We start from the raw sequence: 19,935 nt of genomic DNA, 5'->3' as shown, positions 1-19,935 counted from the left end.
CCCAGATTTGTCTGGACTCTCCAAGGAGGCGGACAGGTATAAGAGGCCTCTGGTCGTATACCAAGGCTCCAGTCTACTCTGGTCACCATGAACTGTCGACTTTAAAAATGCACAATGTGTGAGTGGCGACTAAGTTTTATTTGGGGGCAAAATGAGGATTGCAGCCCAGAAGACAGCACCTCAGATAGCTCTGAGAAACTGCTCCAAAGAAGAGGGGGCATGGTCAGCGTATGTGATTTTGGTGAAGGGGTCAAGCACATATTTTCCCAGAAGGATTCTACTAGTCTTGTGAAGCTTTGCTAGTCCTGAGGCACAGGTGTCACCATGAAGGGTTTTAATGCTTTTCTAGGTGTGAGGAGATGCAAGAATTGGGCTCATAAAATCAGTTCCTGAAGGCCTCTAACCCTCTGGAGACCCGTCCTGCCAGTTTTTCCCCTGAGCACCAAGTACCCCGTTTCTCTTCTTCACCTTGGACTCCCTCGGGGTGGTGTTGGAGGTCAGCAGAACATACTTAATCCTTGAGGCAGATGACAGGGGCCAGGCTTCTTGGAGGAGGTGACATTTGAGCAGAATGTGAACAGGGGGACTCTTCACAAGGGGACTCACCCAGGGACACTCTTTCTTGAGTGGTCCTCCCAGTTCCCCACCTAAAGGGGGTCGAACCGAGGTTCTGTGGCTTACAGAGGCAAGGGTGGAATTCCTTTCTTTTCTGTAACTACCAAATAAACCAGGACCCTGACCTTCACCAGCACCACCCCCCCATGCTGGTCAGCCTGATGTCCACGGATGAGTGGCCCTTCCTTTGCCCTGCCTCCTCTCCTAGCCACTCCACAAATGTTTGCTGGGTTCCTCTGATGTGGTTCTGAAGGAGGCCAAGCAGGTTCATATCTCGCCCTTGAACCTGACCCTGCCCCCTGGGGGCCAAGGCTGTCCCCCACACAGGCCCAGAACTGGGACCCTTGCACCGGTCGTTACCTGGCCCAGATGTTGGAGTGGTCACCGAGGCCCTAGCTGGGCTGGCCTCTGGCACGTGGTGGAAGGTAGTCGCAGCTGGTGTCCCCTGGTCACCATGCCTGACCCTGATGCTCAGTGGGGACGTGATACTGTGACTCAGAGGCGGGCCTCTAAGAAAACACAGTTAGGGCATCATCTCCTTCTTCTTCAGAGACATTTACAAGGCCCCTGGGGGTTCTGACCATGAGGCAGTGTCAACTGTTGGAGGGGCCACGGGCTTGATCTGGTATCCAGCTGTGACTGTCCTGAGCTGGAGCTCGTGGGAGGCAAGCTGACACCCTTGACTTTCCCCTGAGTGTGGCAGGGGACCTCTGAGAAGGGACCCTCCGGTGGCCGAAAGGGTGGAGAGGCCCTACCCCCTGCAGAGGTTGCTTGTCCGTTTATTACAGAGCAGAGATGCTCTCTGTACTGGTCCCAGCCCAGCCCTTGGTGCTCCAGGAGGGAGAGCCCTGGCCCGGGCATGAGTGTGTGCATGCGTGTACATGTGTGTGCGCGCACGTGTCTGCATGTGTGCGTGTGTGTGATGGGGGTCTACCCGAGGTGAGGGTCAGAAGACTGGCACTGGCAGCCCCTCCCCTTAACCTCCCCTTGGCGTCTCATGGGTCAGTTCCTCTGGGGCCCTGTGTGTCCGCTTCGCCCCTGTACGTGATCAGTGAGCACCCCCCTTGTGCGAGACAAGCTCTGGGTGCTGTGGAAGTGAAGGAAACCGGCTTCCTGCCCTGTGGCGTTTATCCTCAGGCAGGGGAGGCAGGTGACCCACGATAAGGGCGCTCACACAGGTCACTGGAGGGAGAAGGCTGTGGGGAAAGTGGGGGCATGGGAGGGGCCTCGGGTGACAGGAAGGGGTGTTGCAATCAGGGAAGCCTCGAGGGAGCCTGTTAACTCAGCTGAGCCCAGGCGGGGCTGGGGGGTGGGAGAGACGAGGTCAGGGGTCAGAGCGGAGCTGCCCTGCAAGGGGGGCGGCAGTGGGCCAGCTGGGAGGCTGGGGCTCCCATCCGGCCGTGGGGGCTGGGATGGCCTGGAGGAGGCTGTGAGAAGCAGCTGGGCTCTGGAAGGACTTTTGAGGTGGGAGGGGTGGTTGTAGGATTCCCTCGTGGACTCTGGAAAAATGGTGTATGCAGCGGAGGACTTAACACTGACTCACATGTGCCCAGACTGGCCGAAAGGATGGCCTGTCACCTACCAAGATGGGTTTGGGAGGTTTGTCATGCTGGGAGGATGTTGCCCTGGGGACGGGCAGTGGCACTGCCGAGGGGCAGCAGCTCAGCGGTTGGGGGTTGTGGGAAGAGACCCAAGCTGAGACAGAAACTTGAGTCATCAGCGCTCAGCAGTTTCTGAGCAGGGAGGTCAGACGTGACTGCCAGCAAAGTGCAGACAGACTAGCCCTGAGGGGTCCAGGCTGCATGAGGTCAGAGAATCGAGGGGGTACCAGCAAAGGAGCCAGTGGGAGCAGCTGGGAATAAGAGGGGGGCCTGGACGCTGAGTGAAACGTGGTGCGGGTTTGCTGACGATGGACCAGGTGGAGGGGGGACTCAGCAGTGACCACAGGCCCTAGCGATGTGGCCTGGAGGAGAGCAGTGTCAGTGAAGAGAGAGCCGCTCTTGTAAAGACCTGCCGATGAGGCAGTGCGTCTTGATGTAGAAAGACAGGTGGATGGACGGGGGGGCGGATGGAAGGGGAGGCGGAGAGCCTCGCACTGAGGAGCAGGGGCAGCTTTTGTTTTTCCATCACTTAGTCGTGTCCGACTCTTTGTGACCCCACGGGCTGCAACATGCCAGGCCTCCCTGTCCTTCACCATCTCCCAGAGTTTGCTCAAACTCCTGTCCATTGAGTCGGTGATGCCATCCAACCATCTCATCTTCTGTTGCCCCTTTTCCTCCTGCCCTTGGCCTTTCCCAGCATCATGGGAGGATGCTCTCTCACACCACACACAGCTGTCAGTCCCCCGGGGCAAATCCCCAGGTCAGTAATGTTGTTGTACTTGGTCACTCAATCATGTCCGACTCTGCAACTCCAGGGACTGTAGCCTGACAGGCTCCTCTGTCCATGAGATTTTCCAAGCAAGAATACTGGAGCAGGTTGCCATTTCCTTCTCCAGGGAATCCAGGGATAGAACCTGAGTCTCCTGTGTGTCCTGCATTGGCAAGTGGGTTCTTTCCCACTGCGTGACCTGGGAAGCCCTTAGGTCAGCTAGGTCAATGGTGAACTTCTCAGGGGAATAAGACAAGGAGGCTACCTTTGTGACCTTGAAACCCACACAGATTTGTGGTTTAAATAGAAATGCATGAAACCCACCAAATCTGTGAAAGAGAAGGACAGAGTTAGGAGAAGAAGAAGAAGAGCCACAGATGAGAAACAGGCCTCTGACACCCAAATACACGACAACTCTTCTTAAAAAAACAATTACTCGTTGGGCTGTGCTGTATCTTAGTTTCAGCCTGCAGGATCTTTAGCTGTGGCTCATTGGATCTAGTCCCCTGACGAGGAGGTGAACCTGGGCCCCTGCACTGAGAGAACAGCATCTTAGCCCCTGGACCACCAGGGAGGTGCCCCAAACACCTGAAAACTCTTAAAGCCCAACAATCAGCAAGTGAACGAGAACAGATGCCTTAGCAAGTGAGAAGTCCAGAGCCTAGGGGAGCCCATGGAGAGACATTCGGGTCTGCAGGGCTGGAGACCCCCGGCCAGGCACCTCTGCACACCATCAGGAGCAGCCAGACCCTTACAACACCAAGTGCTGGTGAGGACGTGAGGCAACAGGAGCGGACATCCGGCCCCGGTGGGGATGCAGATGGCCCCGCTGCTTCGGAAGAGAGTTCAGCGGTTTCTTACAAAACCAACCTACTCTTGGCATACGATCCAGCAGCCGTGCTCCTTGGACCATACACAAAGGAGATGAAAGCTTGAATCTACGCAAAAACCTGCCCATGAATGTTTATAGCTGCGTTCTGCTTACTTGCCACATCTGGGAGCCACTAAGATGCCCTTCAGCAGGTGGATGGAAAAATACACTGTGGTTCATCAGACAATGGAACTTTGTTGTTGTTGCTGCTGCGCAAGCTGCCAAGACATATCCGACTCTCTGCGGCCCCGTGGACTGCAGCACACCAGGCCTCCCTGTCCCGCCCCATCTCCTGGAGTTCGCCCAGGTTCACGTCCAGTGAAATATCATTCAGCACTAAAGAGAAATGAGCTATCAAGCCATGAAAAGACACACGTAGACGCACATTTGTGAGTGAAAGAAGCCAGTTTGAAAAGGCCACCGTCTGTGTGGTTCCAACCGTGTGGCATTGTGGAAAAGGCAAGGCCACTGAGACAGTAAAAGAATCGGCGATTTGGGGGTGGGGGAGGGCAGCAGGATCCCTGGGTAGACTCAGCACAGTCCTTATGAGGGCAGGTGAAGGACGCTGCTGATGGTTTAAGGGTGGACACGGGACCCTCTGGATTTCTCAAAACCCACAGAATGTACAGCTCAAGGAATGAACCTTAATGTCAACTATGGACGCTGGCTGATAAACATGTGTCAATATTGGCTCTGAAGAAGGAAATGGCAACCCACTCCAGTATTCTTGCCTGGAGAATTCCATGGACAGAGGAGCCTGGCGGGCTACAGTCCATGAGGTTGCAAAGAGTCACACACGACTAAGTGACTAACACACACGCACACATTGGCTCATCAATTTTATTTTATTTATTTATTTATTTATTTATTTTGGCTCATCAATTTTAGCAAATGTATCAGTAATGCCAGATGTTATCACTGGGGACTTGTGTGTGTCTGTGTCTGTGTCTGCGTGTGTGTGTGTGTGTGTGTGTGCGTCTGGGTGTGAGTGTGCTGGGGAACTCTTGTTTATGTTTATAGGAACTCTTGTTTGTTGTTGTTCATTTGATAAGTTGTGACCCCACGGACTGCAGCATACCAGGCTCCTCTGTCCTTCCCTGCCTCCTGAAGTGTGTGCAAACTCATGTCCGTTGAGTTGGTGATGCCATCCAGCCGTCTCACCCTCTGTCGTCCCTTCTCCTCCCGCCTTCAAGCTTTCCCAGCACCAGGTCTTTTCCCAATCAGTTGGCTCTTCTCATCAGGGGGCCAAAGTACTGAAGCCTCAGCTTCAGCATCAGTCCTTCCAATGAATATTCAGTACTGATTTCCTTTAGGATGGACTGGTTGGATCTCCTTGCAGTCCAAGGAACTCTTAAGAGTCTTCTCCAATACCACAGTTCAAAAGCATCAATTCTTTGGTGCTCAGCTTTCTTCAAGTCCAACTCTCACATCCATACATGACCACTGGAAAAACCATAGCCTTGACGGGATGGACCTTTGTTGGCAAAGTAATGTCCCTGATTTTAATATGCTGTCTAGGTTGGTCATAACTTTCCTTCCAAGGAGTAAGCACATTTTAATTTGATGGCTGCAGTCACTATCTGCCATGATTTTGGAGCCCCCCAAAAATAAAGTCTGCCACTGTTTCCATTGTTTCCCCATCTATTTTGCCATGAAGTGATGGGACCAGATGCCATGATCTTAGTTTTTTGAATGTTGAGTTTTGAGCCAACTTTTTCACTCCCTTCTTTCATTTTCATCAAGAGGTTCTTTAGTTCTTCTTCACTTTCTGCCATAAGGGTGGTGTCATCTGCATATCTGAGGTTACTGATATCTCTCCCGGCAATCTTGATTCCAGCTTGTGCTTCTTCCAGCCCAGCGTTTCTCATGATGTATTCTGCATAGAAGTTAAATAAGTAAGGTGACAATATACAGTCTTGACATACTCTTTTTCCTGTTTGGAACCCGTCTGTTGTTCCATGTCCAGTTCTAACTGTTGCTTCCTGACTTGCATACAGATTTCTCAAGAAGCAGGTCAGATGGAAGAGGCAGGTCAGATGGTCTGGTATTTCCATCTCTTTCAGAATTTTTTACAGTTTATTGTGATCCACACAGTCAAAGGCTTTGGCATAGTCAAAGCACCCACAAGCACCCACCAAACGATGCTGTGTGGACCCCAGGAGGCCGGCTCTCAGGCAGGCCTGAAGCCGTGAGAGCCATGGGGACGTGGAGACAGCAGAGACCCGGGGTGACGTCCCCCACCTCCCGCATGTGACGGCGGCCTGGCTGTCCTCCAGGTGGAAGGTGTGGGCCTGACGAGGGTGGTGCCTTAGGAACAGAGGGATGGACTGACCACAGACAGAGACGGGTGCACGCAGGGGGTGAGAAAGAGGGCCAGGCTGCACTGACCGTTTCCCCCTCCTCTCTCCTGAAGGTGAGGAGAGGTGCTCCTGTCAGGGTCCCATGGCTGCCGGAAAAAGCCCCACAATCCGCAGAGTCACGCCCCGCAGCTTGGAGACGCCGAGTCTGAACTCGGCCGCTTTGGGTTAAAATCAGGTGTGGCAGGCTGCTTCCTGCTGCGGGGCCCAGGGTTGGCCTGTTCTTGCTGTTCCCGCTTCTGGAGGTGCCGCGGGCCTGGCTGTGGTCCCTTTTCCATCCTTCAGGCTGCTGGTGTACCTTCTCTCACAAAGACCACTGCCGTGGCCCTGGACCCACCTGGGGAGCCCAGGACCCTGTCCTTCTCAAGGTCCTCAGCTCACTCACCCCCAGAGGCCCCTTGGTCACGGCAGGTCACACTCCGCAGGTGTAGGCAGGTGGGGCGTGGATGGCTTGGGGAGGGGTATTTCTCTGCCCCGCCACAAGCGCTGTTGTTTGCTGGAATGTGGAACGTTGAGGTGATGGCAGTAAGTTCCGTCTTTAGATTTCCTTGTCTTTCTTGGCTGCGATGGGTCCTCGCTGTTGCGCGGGTCTGGTCTCATCTCAGCGAGCGGGGGCTGCTCTTGCTATAGACCCCGGGCTCTAGAGCTCGGGCTGGGTAATTAGGGCGCAGGGGCTCAGCTGCCCTGTGGCAAGTGGAATCTCCCCACAGCAGGGATCGAGGCCGTGTCCCCTGCATCGGCAGGTGGATTCCTAGGCCCTGGACCTCCAGGAAAGCCCCAGGGAGTTCAGTTTGAGGCCCAGAGCACATGTGGTGCTGGTCCTGCTGGAACAGGTGTCCCCGAGGCACGTGAACGTGTGGGGCAAGGTCAGAGCAAGGCCGGGAAGGGGACGGGGGTGAGTCAGCTGGCAGTGGCGCTGGTCAGGCAAGACAGTGAGCGGAAGTGGGCAGGTCAAGGGGGGGCCGGGCGGAGGCCCCAGAGAGACTGGGCCCGGGCTGGGTTGGGAGGGCAGGGCGGCTGGACTCGGGAGGCTCCAGGGCTGAGGGCCGGGTTGGGGGTGGCTCTGTTCTTCCCCAGTCTGCTGGGCTGGGCTGGGCTGGCCTGGCCTGGCCTGGGCTGCTGGTTTTCGCTGCGGACTCTGTGTGCGTTGGGAAGAGTTGAGCAAGGTCTGCTGAGTACTCACGGGCCCTCCAGGTGCCCCGCAGAGCAAAGATGGGCAGAGGGACACCACCCAAAAATCTGCACTCACCTCCACCCCACATGTGGCCGGGGCCCATCCACCAGGCAGCTGGCCACAGCCAGGCTCTGCCCACAGCTCCACCCTGGGCCAGCTTCCCCCGAGGAGGGGCCCAGCCTCCACACACCCCAGTCCACCTGGAGATGTCCTTGGAGCAGAGCAAGGGGGTGCCCACATCGCTGACTCCTCAGGGCGGGGCCACATGACCTCCTGGGTGGGGCCAAAAGTGGAGGGGAGCCCGCCCCCCAGGACCCCCGGCGTGGGCTCCCCCTCTAGTCCCAGGGCTGCTTGCTCCTGAAACACACCATATCACTCTTCCCGATGCCCCCACCCACCCTCCACCCACGGCCGGGCAGGGCCGGGTCCCAGTGGCGGGCTGGTGCTGGGTGGTCAGTGCCCGCCCACTCTGGGGGTGCCAGCTCCTCCGAGGTGCCCACCCCTCCCAGGCAGCTGGACAGACAGGCCTGGGGCTGCAGTACCCACTGACTTCAGAGTGGTGACTCAGCAGAGCAGGGCGAGTGGGCGGGGTGGGGGCCCCCTCTGTCCCCAGAACAATGCCCTGATTCTTCCAGGCCTGGCTTCAGTCTCGGGGACACCAGATGATTCTGTCGTGGCCAGAGTGTGAGCTGAGGGGCGGGAAGCAGGCACCTGGAGGCTTTCACTTTCAATCCTGGAGGGACTGGGAACTGAGGATTCTGACTCCCACTCCTGGGGTGTCCTGAATCTTCTCCAATTAACTGCCTGTGGGAGCCCGGACGAGAGCAGACGCTTCCCCAGCACCAGTCCTCAGAGCAGAGTTCCCCAGCCTCCTGTGCCTCAGTCTCTTGTCTGTAAAGTGGGGTCACGTTGCAGACTCTGTCCTGCAAGGAGAGGGCCCAGGGCAGGTGTGTGTTTGTGTGTGTCTGTGTGTGTGTGTGTGTAAAGTGGGGTCACGTTGCAGACTCTGTTCTGCAGGGAGAGGGCCCAGGGCAGGTGTGTGTGTGTGTGTGTGTGTGTGTGTGTGTTCCTGTGTGTCTATGTGGGGGTGGGGGTGGGTAGCTCACCATGTAACCCACCCGCCTCTGTCCCCTCTGGTCTGCTAGTTTAGGGTTAGGGTTACGGGTTAGGGGTTGGGGTTAGATTAGGGTGGGAGAGGCGGGGGCTCTGGCTAGAGCATGTGGGGCCTCTGAGCTGTGGGGACTTTGCAAGGCTGTGAAGCCGAGGGCACCTGGTTTGGCAACGTGGTGGAGGGGAAGCAGGAAGCCCGGTCAGGAGAGGAGGGGGGAGGCTGGCAGGATGGGCTGGCGGAGGGGAGAGGGGAGGGGCCGGGGGCACCACCCAGAAGATGCCCGCACGGAGGGCACGTGTGAGACGCTGCTGCAGCCACATCGGGTGCCAGCGGGCAGTGGGATGTGAGGCCTGGGGTCCGAGGATGCCCGGGGTCTGAGGAGGCCCCGGCTCGGTGTGCACTGCGGGGGCAGGGACCCCCAAGGAGGAGCGGGAAAAGCAGAAGGAGACGGAGGGCTGGAGAGAACTAACAGAAGCAGAGAAGGTTCTGGAAGCCGAGAGCAGGCAGCGGCCACCCTGGAGCGGCCATCAGCCTGGCCAGCGCTATGATGCCACCAGGGGCCCAGGCTGGGAGGCGCCACCGAGGCTGCCTGGTGTGGCTCTGGGGACAGCCAGGGGCAGCTCGAGTGGTCCCATGGGGGGCGGAGACGCGGGGGTGTCGTCCGCCCGGGAGGGTGGCTGCAAGCAGGGGCGGGGCAGTGGCAAAGGCTAGTCCACGGCAGAGCTCCGCAAGGAGATGGCCTCGGGTCTCAGGGGCTGAGGCGGGTGCAGGGCAGAGGCTGAGACCAGGGGCCAGCCTCCCAGGATGGGCTGGGTAGCTGGAGGCCGCCCCCTGCCCCGTGCCCCACCGAGTGCCCACAGGGCCCCAGGCCTGCTGACCCCTAGCATATGACAGCCCTTCCTGCGCGGGCAGGCCTGGCCAGCAGCTTCCTTCCCTTTCTGCTCGGGGTTCCCGCTGTCTGTGTCAGGAGCCACGTGAGGCTGCCTCGAACTCAGGTTCCACGCCGCTCCCTCTGGGCGGAGGCAGAGGGTCAGCCCATCTGCTCTGAGCAGTGCCCCCAACCCTTGCCCACAGACCAGGCGTCTCAGCCGGACGGAGGCCTGTGATTCCTGCTGCCTCGGCCGGGCCCCTGCCCTGCCCAAGGCACCCCTGAGACCACGGCGAGGGCGCCCCCTTGACCCAGGGTGCCCCCGCTGGGGTGCAGACACAGAGCTGTTATTGCCCCAGGGCTGGGGCTTGCGCGCGGCCCAGCTGACACCCAGGGCAGCAGGCCGGTGGCTTCCAGAGGGGGGATCTCTGGCCTGGGACTCAGCTGACCGGGGACAGGGTGGGGCGGGGGGGGGGGGTCAGGAGACCAGCGTGGGGCCAGGATGGGGTCCCAGCAGATGGGGAGCAATGTGGGGGTGGGGCGGGGGTCCCAGAAGCCTCTCTCTGCAGACCCGTGGCCAGCGCCCCCACAGCCCCTCCCCTGGCTTCACCTGCAGGCCCTTCCTCACCTTGTCCCGTCCATGCACTCGAGGATAGCCCCAGCCCCGCTCTCACAGAAGCCCCCAGCCCTGTCGGGGTGACCATCAGGGTCCACTCCCTCCTAGAGCCTCCTTGCCATGTCCCCGGGAAGAGAGCCCCTCCTCCGTGGGGACAGAGGTCCCTGCCGGGCAGAGGGCTAGGGCCCACTCTAAGCTGCCTTTCTGCCCACCCCTCCTGCCACCTAATCCCCCACGAGGCAGCCACGCCTGTGAAGGTGAATCTTCTGTGTCAACTCGACTGGCCCCTGGGGGTCCCAGATATTCAGTTAAACGTGTGTCTGGGAGGGTGTTTCTCGATGAGCTGCTGTTCAGTTGCTGAGTCGTGATTGACTCTGAGCCCGTGGTCTGCAGCACACCAGGCTCCTCTGTCCTCCACTGTCTTCATGGCTGACCGCTTGAGCTGGGACTCGGGTCCACACAGCCGCAGTCCGGAGCCACACTGCCTGCTCTGGGGCCTCCAGCCCGGAGACCCTAGACACTGGGACTCAGCCTCCGTAATCGGGCGATCAATTCATTACGAGAAAGGAAGGTAGATTGGGATAGTCAGACATCCTATCGGTTCTGTGTCTCTCAAGAGCCCTGAGCTATACAGCCTCTGGGTCCCCAGGACCTGGGGCTGGGTGACCCCGTGTGGTGAGGGGACGTGGCAGATGTAATCAGAGAAGGATGCTGCGATGTGGCAATCATCTTGGATGAATGGGGAGGCCCTAAAAGTGATCACAAGGGTCCCACAAGAGGAGGGCAGGAGGGTCAGAGTCCGAGAGAGTCTTGAAGTCTCGTCGCTGCCACCTTTGAAGATGGAGGAGAAGCAGGCTGCAGGCCAAGGACGTGGGGCCTCTGGAAGCTGGGAGAGTCAAAACGGATTTGCCCCTGGGGCCTCCGAGAGAAGCCAGCCCGTGAGACCTGCGTTGGATGCCTCTGCCCCAGCTGTAATATGTCGGATCTGTGTTAAGCCAGACATTGGTGGTAACTGGATCAGTCCCTGGATCAAAGTGACCCAGAACACCGGGCAAGTGACCAAATACCCAGTCAGCCGGGGCTTTTCCTGCAGAAAGTGAGAGCATTTTCTGGAAACTGCTCAGCCCCGGGGCAGCGGGGAGGCAGTCACCCTCACTGGCCTCTCAGCCGTGAGTCCCTGGCTTGCCCCCACAGGCCGAGTGATGACTGCACTCCTGTGTGTTTACCATGCCAAGGGCAGAAGGTGGCCCAGAAAGCTCAGGTAGGGAACACCCGGTCTTTGATATGCTTTGAGACGAGCCGTGATCCCATTTCACGGGCGTCGGAAATTTCACCCCACAGGCCGGCAAGCCCTGTGCCTGCCTTACTCAAGACCCAAGAAAGAGCCCAGAGTCGGTGAGAGAGAGACACGGATGGTTTAATGGACAAGGGGTGGTCCGGGAGCGACCCAGCCACGTGCGGTGGACTGTGGTGGGGAGGTTACCGGTCATGTACCTGAAGCTGACATCAGGCTGGCTCCCAGGTTAGAGGGAGGCCAGCAGAGGGGTGTGACCCCCTGCCCTTCTGGCGATGATCACAGAGGAGACAGCTCCGGTCTGTTAGTGAGGATAGCTCAGTCCTCACTCGCTGGCCCCCAGGACAAGTATGTAAACCTGTACCGATCAAGCTGTTTGATCTGAAGATTAGACCAGTCCTCACTTGCTGGGGCCGGGGCAGGCAGACCTGTACGGATCGGACTCTATGACTAAGAGGGAAGTTCAGCGAGGTGAGTGGGGTGAAAGTGAGGCAGTGACTGGTCAGCAGGAATGTACTGAGAGCCAGAGAGTGGCCGTCATGGGCGGCCTGAGCGCCCGCCATGGGAGAGGACGGAGGCTTGGACAGGTGGCGTGAGGAGCTCCTGAGCAGGGGGGTCAGGACTGTCGCCCCGGAGTCTGGCTCCCAGGGCTGAGCTCCCCAGGACAGAGGGGCCAGGGGCGTCTGTCCAGCCTCCGTGCCCCTCTCCCCAGCACAGGCTGGGGACGGGGCCTTCAGCCCGGAGCCCTCCTGCCGTTGTCCCCGTATCAGAAGCAGCCTCTCAGCGTCAGCGAGTCCTTCCTGCCCCTCATTGGATGGATGCATGCTTCTGTGTTATCAGCTTTATGCCCCTTGTGATGAAGGCCAAGAGTGCTCAGAGGTTGTGCAGTGTGAGCGTCAGTGTGGGTTCCCGGGACAAAACCCCAGTCTGCGGGCTTACAGGGCGGACACTTCCTGAGTCCCGTCCTGGAGGCTGGAATCCGAGACCCAGGTGTGGGCGGGACTGGGCCTCCTGAGGCCTCCCCGGGGCGTGCAGACGGCATCTCCTCCGCGTGTCCTCACGTGGTCGTCCCTCTGTGAGTGTCCGCGTCCTGACCTCCTCTTCTTCAAAGACTCCAGTCCTGCGGGATTAGGACCCACCCCGGGACCCCATTTTACCGTGACTTTAAAGGCACCACCTCCAAACTGTCACTTTCTGGGGTGCTGGGGGTCAGGACTCCACACAGTGACTTTTGGGGACACACCTCAGTCCACCGTGGGCAGTGTGCCCGCCGCCCCTCTTTCCTCGCCCGAGGCAACCCGCTGTTTCAGTAGATTCTTGCTACGCTCACCTCCACGTTTCTAAATAACAGCTCATTTCCAAACGGCAGCTATTTCTAAGCAGCAGCCGCTGCTCCGTGCTATTTCTGTCTGGGTCATGTGCTGACTTCCCAGGACGGAAGACAGAGTTGTGCGGTCCTCCCCAAATGTTCTTGCGCGCCCCTTCTCCAAGGCCCACGCTGGGCCTGCCAGGCCTCTGCTCTGCTCCCTGGAGCCCCCAGACCTCGGGGGCTCGTCAAGGGCCTCCTCCCCCCTTCCCCATCAGTCCTCAACTCCAGAAACTCCCCGAGGACTCCAGAGTACTTGGAAACAGAGCCAAGTTCTACTCGGCTCTCCCCAGGCCTTAGGGCCGGTCCACCCCTGCAGACCCATCCACCCCACAGACCCTCCCCCTTGGGCCTGGGGGTGCTGGCCCCTCCGCCCTGCCCCCTCCTGTCCGCAGGTGCCACCTCCGATGCCACTCTCACAGAAGCCTGCTCACCCCGTGAGGACCCCTCGAGTTCCTCCTCACCGTTCCCACACGGCCCCTCCTGCACCCGCTCGTGACCATCCAACAAACTGCACTGTCTCCCCCTCCCTGTTTTATTTGCTGCACATGGAACCTGCAATTAATCACGTCTTTAAAAATCCTTTTACCCTTGAAATTCTCATCTTTCTTTATTTTTCAAAAGCCTTACTTATTTTTATATATATATATATATTTTTTCAAAATTATTTCTAACTATTTATGGAGCTGCCCGGGGTCCTAGTCGCAGTACATGTAGCCTTCCAAGCAGCGCGCGGGATCGAGCTCCCCGACCAGGGATTGGGCCTCGGCCCGTGCGCCGGGCGTGGGGAGTCTTAGCCACTGGGCACTGGGGAAAGGCACATTTACTTTTAACTGGAGCATGGCTGCTTTACTGCGCTGCGTTGGTTCCTGCTGCACAGTGAAGGAAATCAGCCACCTGTACACACGGACCCCCTTCCTCCTGGGCGCCCCTGCCCCGCCCTCCCACCCACTGGGTGAGCACAGAGCCCAGCCGCCGTGTTGGACGGCAGCTCTCCCGGCTGGCCGTGTCCCTCACGGTGCTGCCTGGGCGTCAGCCCTGCTCATCAGTCCAGCCGCCATCTCTGTCTCTCCTGCATGCACAAGTCTGTTCTCTTCATCTGTGTCTCTGGTCCTGCCCCCAACCATTCTTCAAAGTGCACACCTGGGCATTTCCACCGCGGCTGCTCTGCAGGCCTGCCTTGGGTCACACGGTGTGACCCACCACAAGCGTTCCACTGCCCTGAGTCCCCTCTCCCCTCCAGCCCTGCTGGATCCAGGCCTCCCCGGGGTGGCCTGGCCTCCCGGCCCTGCAGACACGCTCCTGTCCCAGAGGCGGGCGGGGCCAGGACCAGCTCAGGGCCCTTCCTCTGCTCCCTCTTGTTCTGCATCATCATTTGGAGATTCAGCTGCCCACCCGCCTCCGTCGGGGAAGAAGGTTCCTGCTGCTGCGGCAGCAAAGCCCCGAGTACCGAGTGGCCTGAAACAACCCAGGTCTAGGATTTTGCGGATCTGGAGGCGAGGTCTGAATCGGGTTTCACTGGGCCTGAATCCAGGGGTCACAGGACCAAGCTCCCTCTGGGGACTCCAAGAGAAAACCTGGATTCTGGCACTTTCAGCTGCCGGGGGCCCCCATTCCTTGGCTGGTGGCCCACCTCCACCCCCACCACTGGTGGCGGCCAGTCCCCAACCCATGGCGGTCAGGCAGTCACACGTCCCCTTCCTTTCCGTCTTCCCTGCGTCGCCCGCTTCTAAGCCCCTCGTGATCACTTCGCTCACTTGAGTAATCCAGATAATCCCCCATTTTGAGGTCAACTGCCCAGCAACCTCAATTCCCCTTTGTGACTGGACGTGATCACAGGTTCTGTGGGTGAACGTGCGGGTATCTCTGGGGAGTATTGTTCCGCCCCCACGATCGACCTCATTAGTTTTCAAGCATTTTTACTGGAACATCTTTGATCTCCAATGCTGTCTTAGTTTTAAGTATACAGCAAAGGGCTTCGGCTATATGGATTCTTTTCCATGACCGATTATTGCAAGATGCTGGTGTAGTTTCCTGTGCTGTGGAGCACGGCTCTGCTGGTCGTCTATTTTACGTGTAACAGTGTGCACGCTTTAAGACGGAACCCTAGCAAATCTCTCCCCCACCCTCTTCCCTTTGGTAGCCCCAAGTTTGTATATTCTATGTCTGAGTCTGTTTCTGTCCTAGGCACACGTTCGTTTGTATCATTTTTCTAGATTCCACATATAAGTGATATCACACGTTACATACTTGTCCCATATCGTATGTAATAGATCAAACATCTGTCTCCCTCTTTCTGACTTGCTTCACTCAGTCTGACAGTCTCTAGTCATATCCACGTTGCGCGAATGGCATTAGTTCACTCTCTTTTGTGTCTGAGCAGTGCTCCGTGGTGCACAGATCACATATTCTGGGTACATTCTTTGGCTGATGTCCGTTTAGGTTGTCTCTGAGTCTTGGCTATTATGAACAGTGCTGCCGTGAACACTGGGGTGTGAACATATATCTTTTCAGATAAGCATTTTGTCCATGTCCACCACCAGGCGTGGGATTGCTGACCATATCTCATTTTTAGTTTTTTGCGGAACATCTATACTTTCTCCACAGTCACTGCACCAGCTTCCATTCCCACCAGCGGTGCAGGGGGGCTCCTGCTTTTTCCTGACATGTACTCTGCTATAATAGGGGTTCCCCAGGCATCGCTAGCGGCAAAGAACCTGTCTGCCAATGCAGGGGACATAAGTGATGTGGGTTCGGTCCCTGGGCCGGGGGGTCCCCTGGAGAAGGAAATGGCAACTCACTCCAGTATTCTTGCCTGGAGACTCCCATGGACGGAGGAGCACGGAGGGTACAGTCCTCAGGGGTGCAAAGAGTTGGATGGGACAAGCAATTGAGCATGAGTACTTCCTATAACGTTGCTCTCCTTCCGGGAAAGTGTTGGCGGACACTTGGTGGATTCCAGCTTAGGACCGCGTCACCTGAAGCTGCTGGGACGATTGTGTGCAGGCGTTTGTGGGCATGACTGCTTTTGGTCCTGAGTAAATACCCAGTAGTGGGATGGCTGTGTCATATGCTAAGAGCGGGTAATTTTTAAAGAAGTCTTCAAACAGTGTTCGCCAAGTCCTCATTTCATTCTCCACGACCCCTGGCCATGCCTGAGGGCTTCCGTGGCCCCACAGCCCCACCAGCCCTTTCTGTGGTGGGCAGTCTTCATCTTAATTGTTCAAATAGCTGTGTGGTGATTTCTCCTGTGGTTCCAGACTGTATTTCCCTGATGACTTAGGAACCAGGGCGTCTTTTCAGGTGCTCACTGACCATTTCGTCTTTGTGAAGTGTTCACTCACATCTCTGCCCTGTTTTCCTAGTGGGTGGTCTTATTATTGAGCAGAAAGACTTCTTTGTGTATTCTGGACACAAGTCTTTGTGTTTTTGCAAAAATAATATATGCCCTGTAAGTATTTTTTTTCCCATGCCTGTGGTGTGTCTTTTCATTTCTTGAACAGTGTCTTTCAAAGAGAAGTTTAAAAAATTTAATGTCAATTTTATTGGTTTTTGTTCCTCTTATGATGTTTTTAACACGTTTTATTTAATAAATCTTTGCCGACCTTGAGGTCAGTAAGATTTTCACCTATGCTGTTTTTCCACAACTTTTACTACTTTCTGTCTTATATTAGGCCCATGAATTATTTCTTGTTTACAGTATGAGGTAAGGTTTGTCGTCTACCTTATGGTGACCTAGTTGTTCCAACACCTTTTGTTTAAAAGGTGTACAATCCATTCTCTATTGAACTGCCTTGTTAGCCACGCGTGCCTGGTTTGGTTTTGGACATTAATCCGATCCATCTACCTATGTGTCTATTTTCATACTAATATCACACGTTTGGCCTTTACTGAAGTTTTATAATAAATCAGGTAGGGTAAGCTGTTCATCGGTATTCTTTTTCAGACTTATTCTAGTCATCTTATGTTGTTTGCATTTGCAAATAAATTTTGGAATCAGCTTGTCAATTTCTGCAAAAAATATTCTCCTGGAGTTTTGACTCAGATTTGGTTGAATCTGTAGATCATTTGGGGAAGAACACTTACTTCACTTTTTTTTTCTATCCATGAATCCTGTATATCTCTGTTTATTTTATAATTTCTCTTAAATATTTTATAGTTTCAGAGCTCAAGTCTTGGTCCTCTTTAGCCAAGTTGTAATCTAAATACTTACTGTTTGCTTCCTCTTGTGCGTGGCATGTTCTGAAACTTCCGTTTCTGGGGCTTTGCTGGTGGTTCAGTGCCCTGCCCTTCCAGGGCAGGGCGCACAGTTTCAGTCCCTGATTGAGGGACTAACACCCCATGTGCCCTGTGGGGCAGCCAAAAATAAAACTAAACAAAAAACCCAGCCAAACCCCTTTGATTTCCAAGTGTTCATTATTAGTGAGTGGAAATGAATCTGAATGGGGTCCCGGGGGGCTCCCAGGCAGAAGAGGCCTTTCTGTCCCCCTAGTTCTTGTAGGCAAGACTCCAGTCTCCATGACCTGCTTTCCCTGAGTTCAAAGCGCAGATCTGAACAGTTGCTATTTGAAGGAGGAGCAGCCATGCGAGATAAAAGGGAGAAGAGAAGGTCATCAAGATCAGGAGGCTGACCACCTGAGAAGAGCTGGGTTTGTTCAGTTGCTGAGTCGTGTCTGCCTCTTTGACCCGGACTGCACAGACTGCTTCCCCATCCTTCACTACCTAGCAGGGTTTGCTCAGACTCCTGTCCGTCGAGTTGGTGATGCCATCCAACTGTCTCATCCAATGAGTCAGCTCTTTGCATCAGATAGCCAAAGTATTAGAGCTTCAGCTTCAGCATCAGCCTTTCCAGTGAGTATTCAGGGTTGATTTCCTTCAGGATTGACTGGTTTGATCTCCTCACAGTCCAAGGGACTTTCAAGAATCTTTGCTAGCACCACAAATAGAGAGCATTAATTTTGGGGGGCTCAGCCTTCTTTATGGTCCAACTCACATCCACACATGACTACTGTAAAAACCATAGTTTCGCTATGCAGACCTTTGGCAGCAAAGAGATGTCTCTGCTTTTTAATACTCTGTCTAGGTTTGTCATAGCTTTCCTTCCAAGGAGCAAATGGCTTTTAATTTCATGGCTGCAGTCATAGGGGGATGCAAGCCCAGTTCACACTCTGATCTTTTTAGACCCCACCTTTGACCCACTGTTATAAAAACCTTCACCAGGTTCTCTAGGGTTGAGATATAGTCCTTCAAGGCAGAAGCCTGGTGTGTCTCCCTTCCTCTTGCAAAGCAATAAAGCTATCCTTTTCTACTTTATCCAAAACTCTGTCTATAGGATTTGATTCGGCACCAGTGCACAGACCATTTCACAGCCAGTAGATAGAGAGAAAGGGGAAACTGACAGGTTTTATTTTCCAGGTCTCCAAAATCACTGCAGATGATGAATGCAGCCCTGAAATTAAAAGACGCCTGCTCTTTGGAAGGAAAGCTAGGACAAAGCTAGACAGCAAAAAAAGCAGAAACATTCATTTGCTGACAAAAGTCCATACAGCCAAAGCTATGGTTTTTCTAGTAATCACATATGGATATGAGAGTTGGACCATAGAAAAGGCTGAGTGCCAAAGAATTGATGCTTTCAAACTGTGGTACTAGAGAAGACACTTGAGAGTCCCTTGGACTGCAAGGAAGTCAAATCAGTCAATCCTAAGGAAACCAACCTTGAATGTTCATTGGGAGGACTGATGCTGAAGTTGAAGCTTCAATACTTTGGCCACCTGATGTGAAGAGCTGACTCATTGGGAAAGATTGAGGGCAGGAGGAGAAGGGGACGACAGAGGATGAGATGGTTGGATGGCATCACAGACTCAATGGACATGAGTTCAAGCAAACTCTGGGAGGTAGTGAAGGACAGAGAACCCTGGCGTGCTGCAGTCCATGAGACTGCAAGGAGTCGGACACGACTTAGAGAGTGAACAAGTCAGCAGTGGTGTGCAGAGAGGCCGCGCTCTTGTTAACAGAGACGCAACTGGTCTTTGCCTAGTGACTTTCTGTCCTAAGATCCTGCTCAATTCTCACATTAGTCCTCCTCACTCTTGTAGGATTTCTACAAAGATGCTCATGTCTTCCCCTGATAAAGCCAGCTTTATTTCCTTTCCGATCTGAGTGCACTTTTCTCCTCTCCCTCACCTCTCCAGCTGAAGCCCCAGCCCGCATGGATCAGCGGTGGTGTGTGCAGCCAGTCTCACCCTCCTCCTGACCCCAGGAGGAAGCATTCAGCTTTGCACACTAAGGATGATGCTCAGTTCAGTTCAGTCACTCAGTCGTGTCCGACTCAGAAAGGAAATAAAGTTGACTTAATCAGGGGAAGACATGAACATCTTTGTAGAAATCCTACAAGGATGATGCTAGCTGTACATTTTTGTTGCTGTTGTTTTGGGGCCTTGGGACTTGCGGGGTCTTACTTCCTGGATGAGGTACTGAACCTGGGCCACCACAGTGAAAGCGCTGAGTCCTGACCACTGGACCACCAGGGAATTCCTTGAGAGTTTTCCATAGACGCCTTTTATGGGAATTCCACAATTCTGTGGTGGAAATTCCCTTTCCTTCTGTTTTGGGGAAGCTTTCCTCATGCATGGAAGCTTGGTTTTGTGAAATGCTTTTTGTGTACTTGTGGAGGATTGCGTGGTTTTCCTTGTTGGTCTGTTAACATGGTGAATCCAACCCACTGATTTTCAAATGTTTAAGCTGCCTGGCATTCCTGGGGTGTACCCCACTTCGTCATAATACAGTGCCTTTTTGGAATTTGGTTTGCTAACCTTTTGTTGAGGCCTCTTGCCCTCATTATCACCATCGCTTGTTTTTTTTCTTCTAATATGCTCGCCGGGTTGTGGTGTCAGGGCAACACTGGCCTCAGAGGATGAACCAGGAACTGCTTGCTTTCTTCTCGTCAGTTTCCTGGAACTGTTGGCATAGAATTAGTATTGCTTCTTCTTTTAATGTTTAGTAGAATCCAGCAGTGAAGACATCTGGTCCTTGAATTTGCTTTGAGGGAAGGCTTTAAACTATAGTCTCAATTTCTTTGATAGATATGGGGCCATGAGGCATATCTGTCTGTCTGTCTCTCTCTTTTTTTTCTTTGTTTAATCTTTATTTAATTTATTTGACTGTGCTGGGTCTTAGTTGTGACATTTGAGATCATTTAGCTGCAGCATACGGGTCTAGTTCCCTGACCAGGGATACAGGAGTCTTAGCCACTGACCACCGGGGAAGTTCCCGTATGTATCTCTCTCCATGAGC

The sequence above is a fragment of the Oryx dammah genome, unplaced genomic scaffold (assembly GCF_014754425.2).
Source record: "Oryx dammah isolate SB20612 unplaced genomic scaffold, SCBI_Odam_1.1 HiC_scaffold_15, whole genome shotgun sequence".
Classification (NCBI taxonomy): Eukaryota; Metazoa; Chordata; class Mammalia; order Artiodactyla; family Bovidae; genus Oryx; species Oryx dammah.
This window is presented reverse-complemented; position numbering follows the sequence as displayed.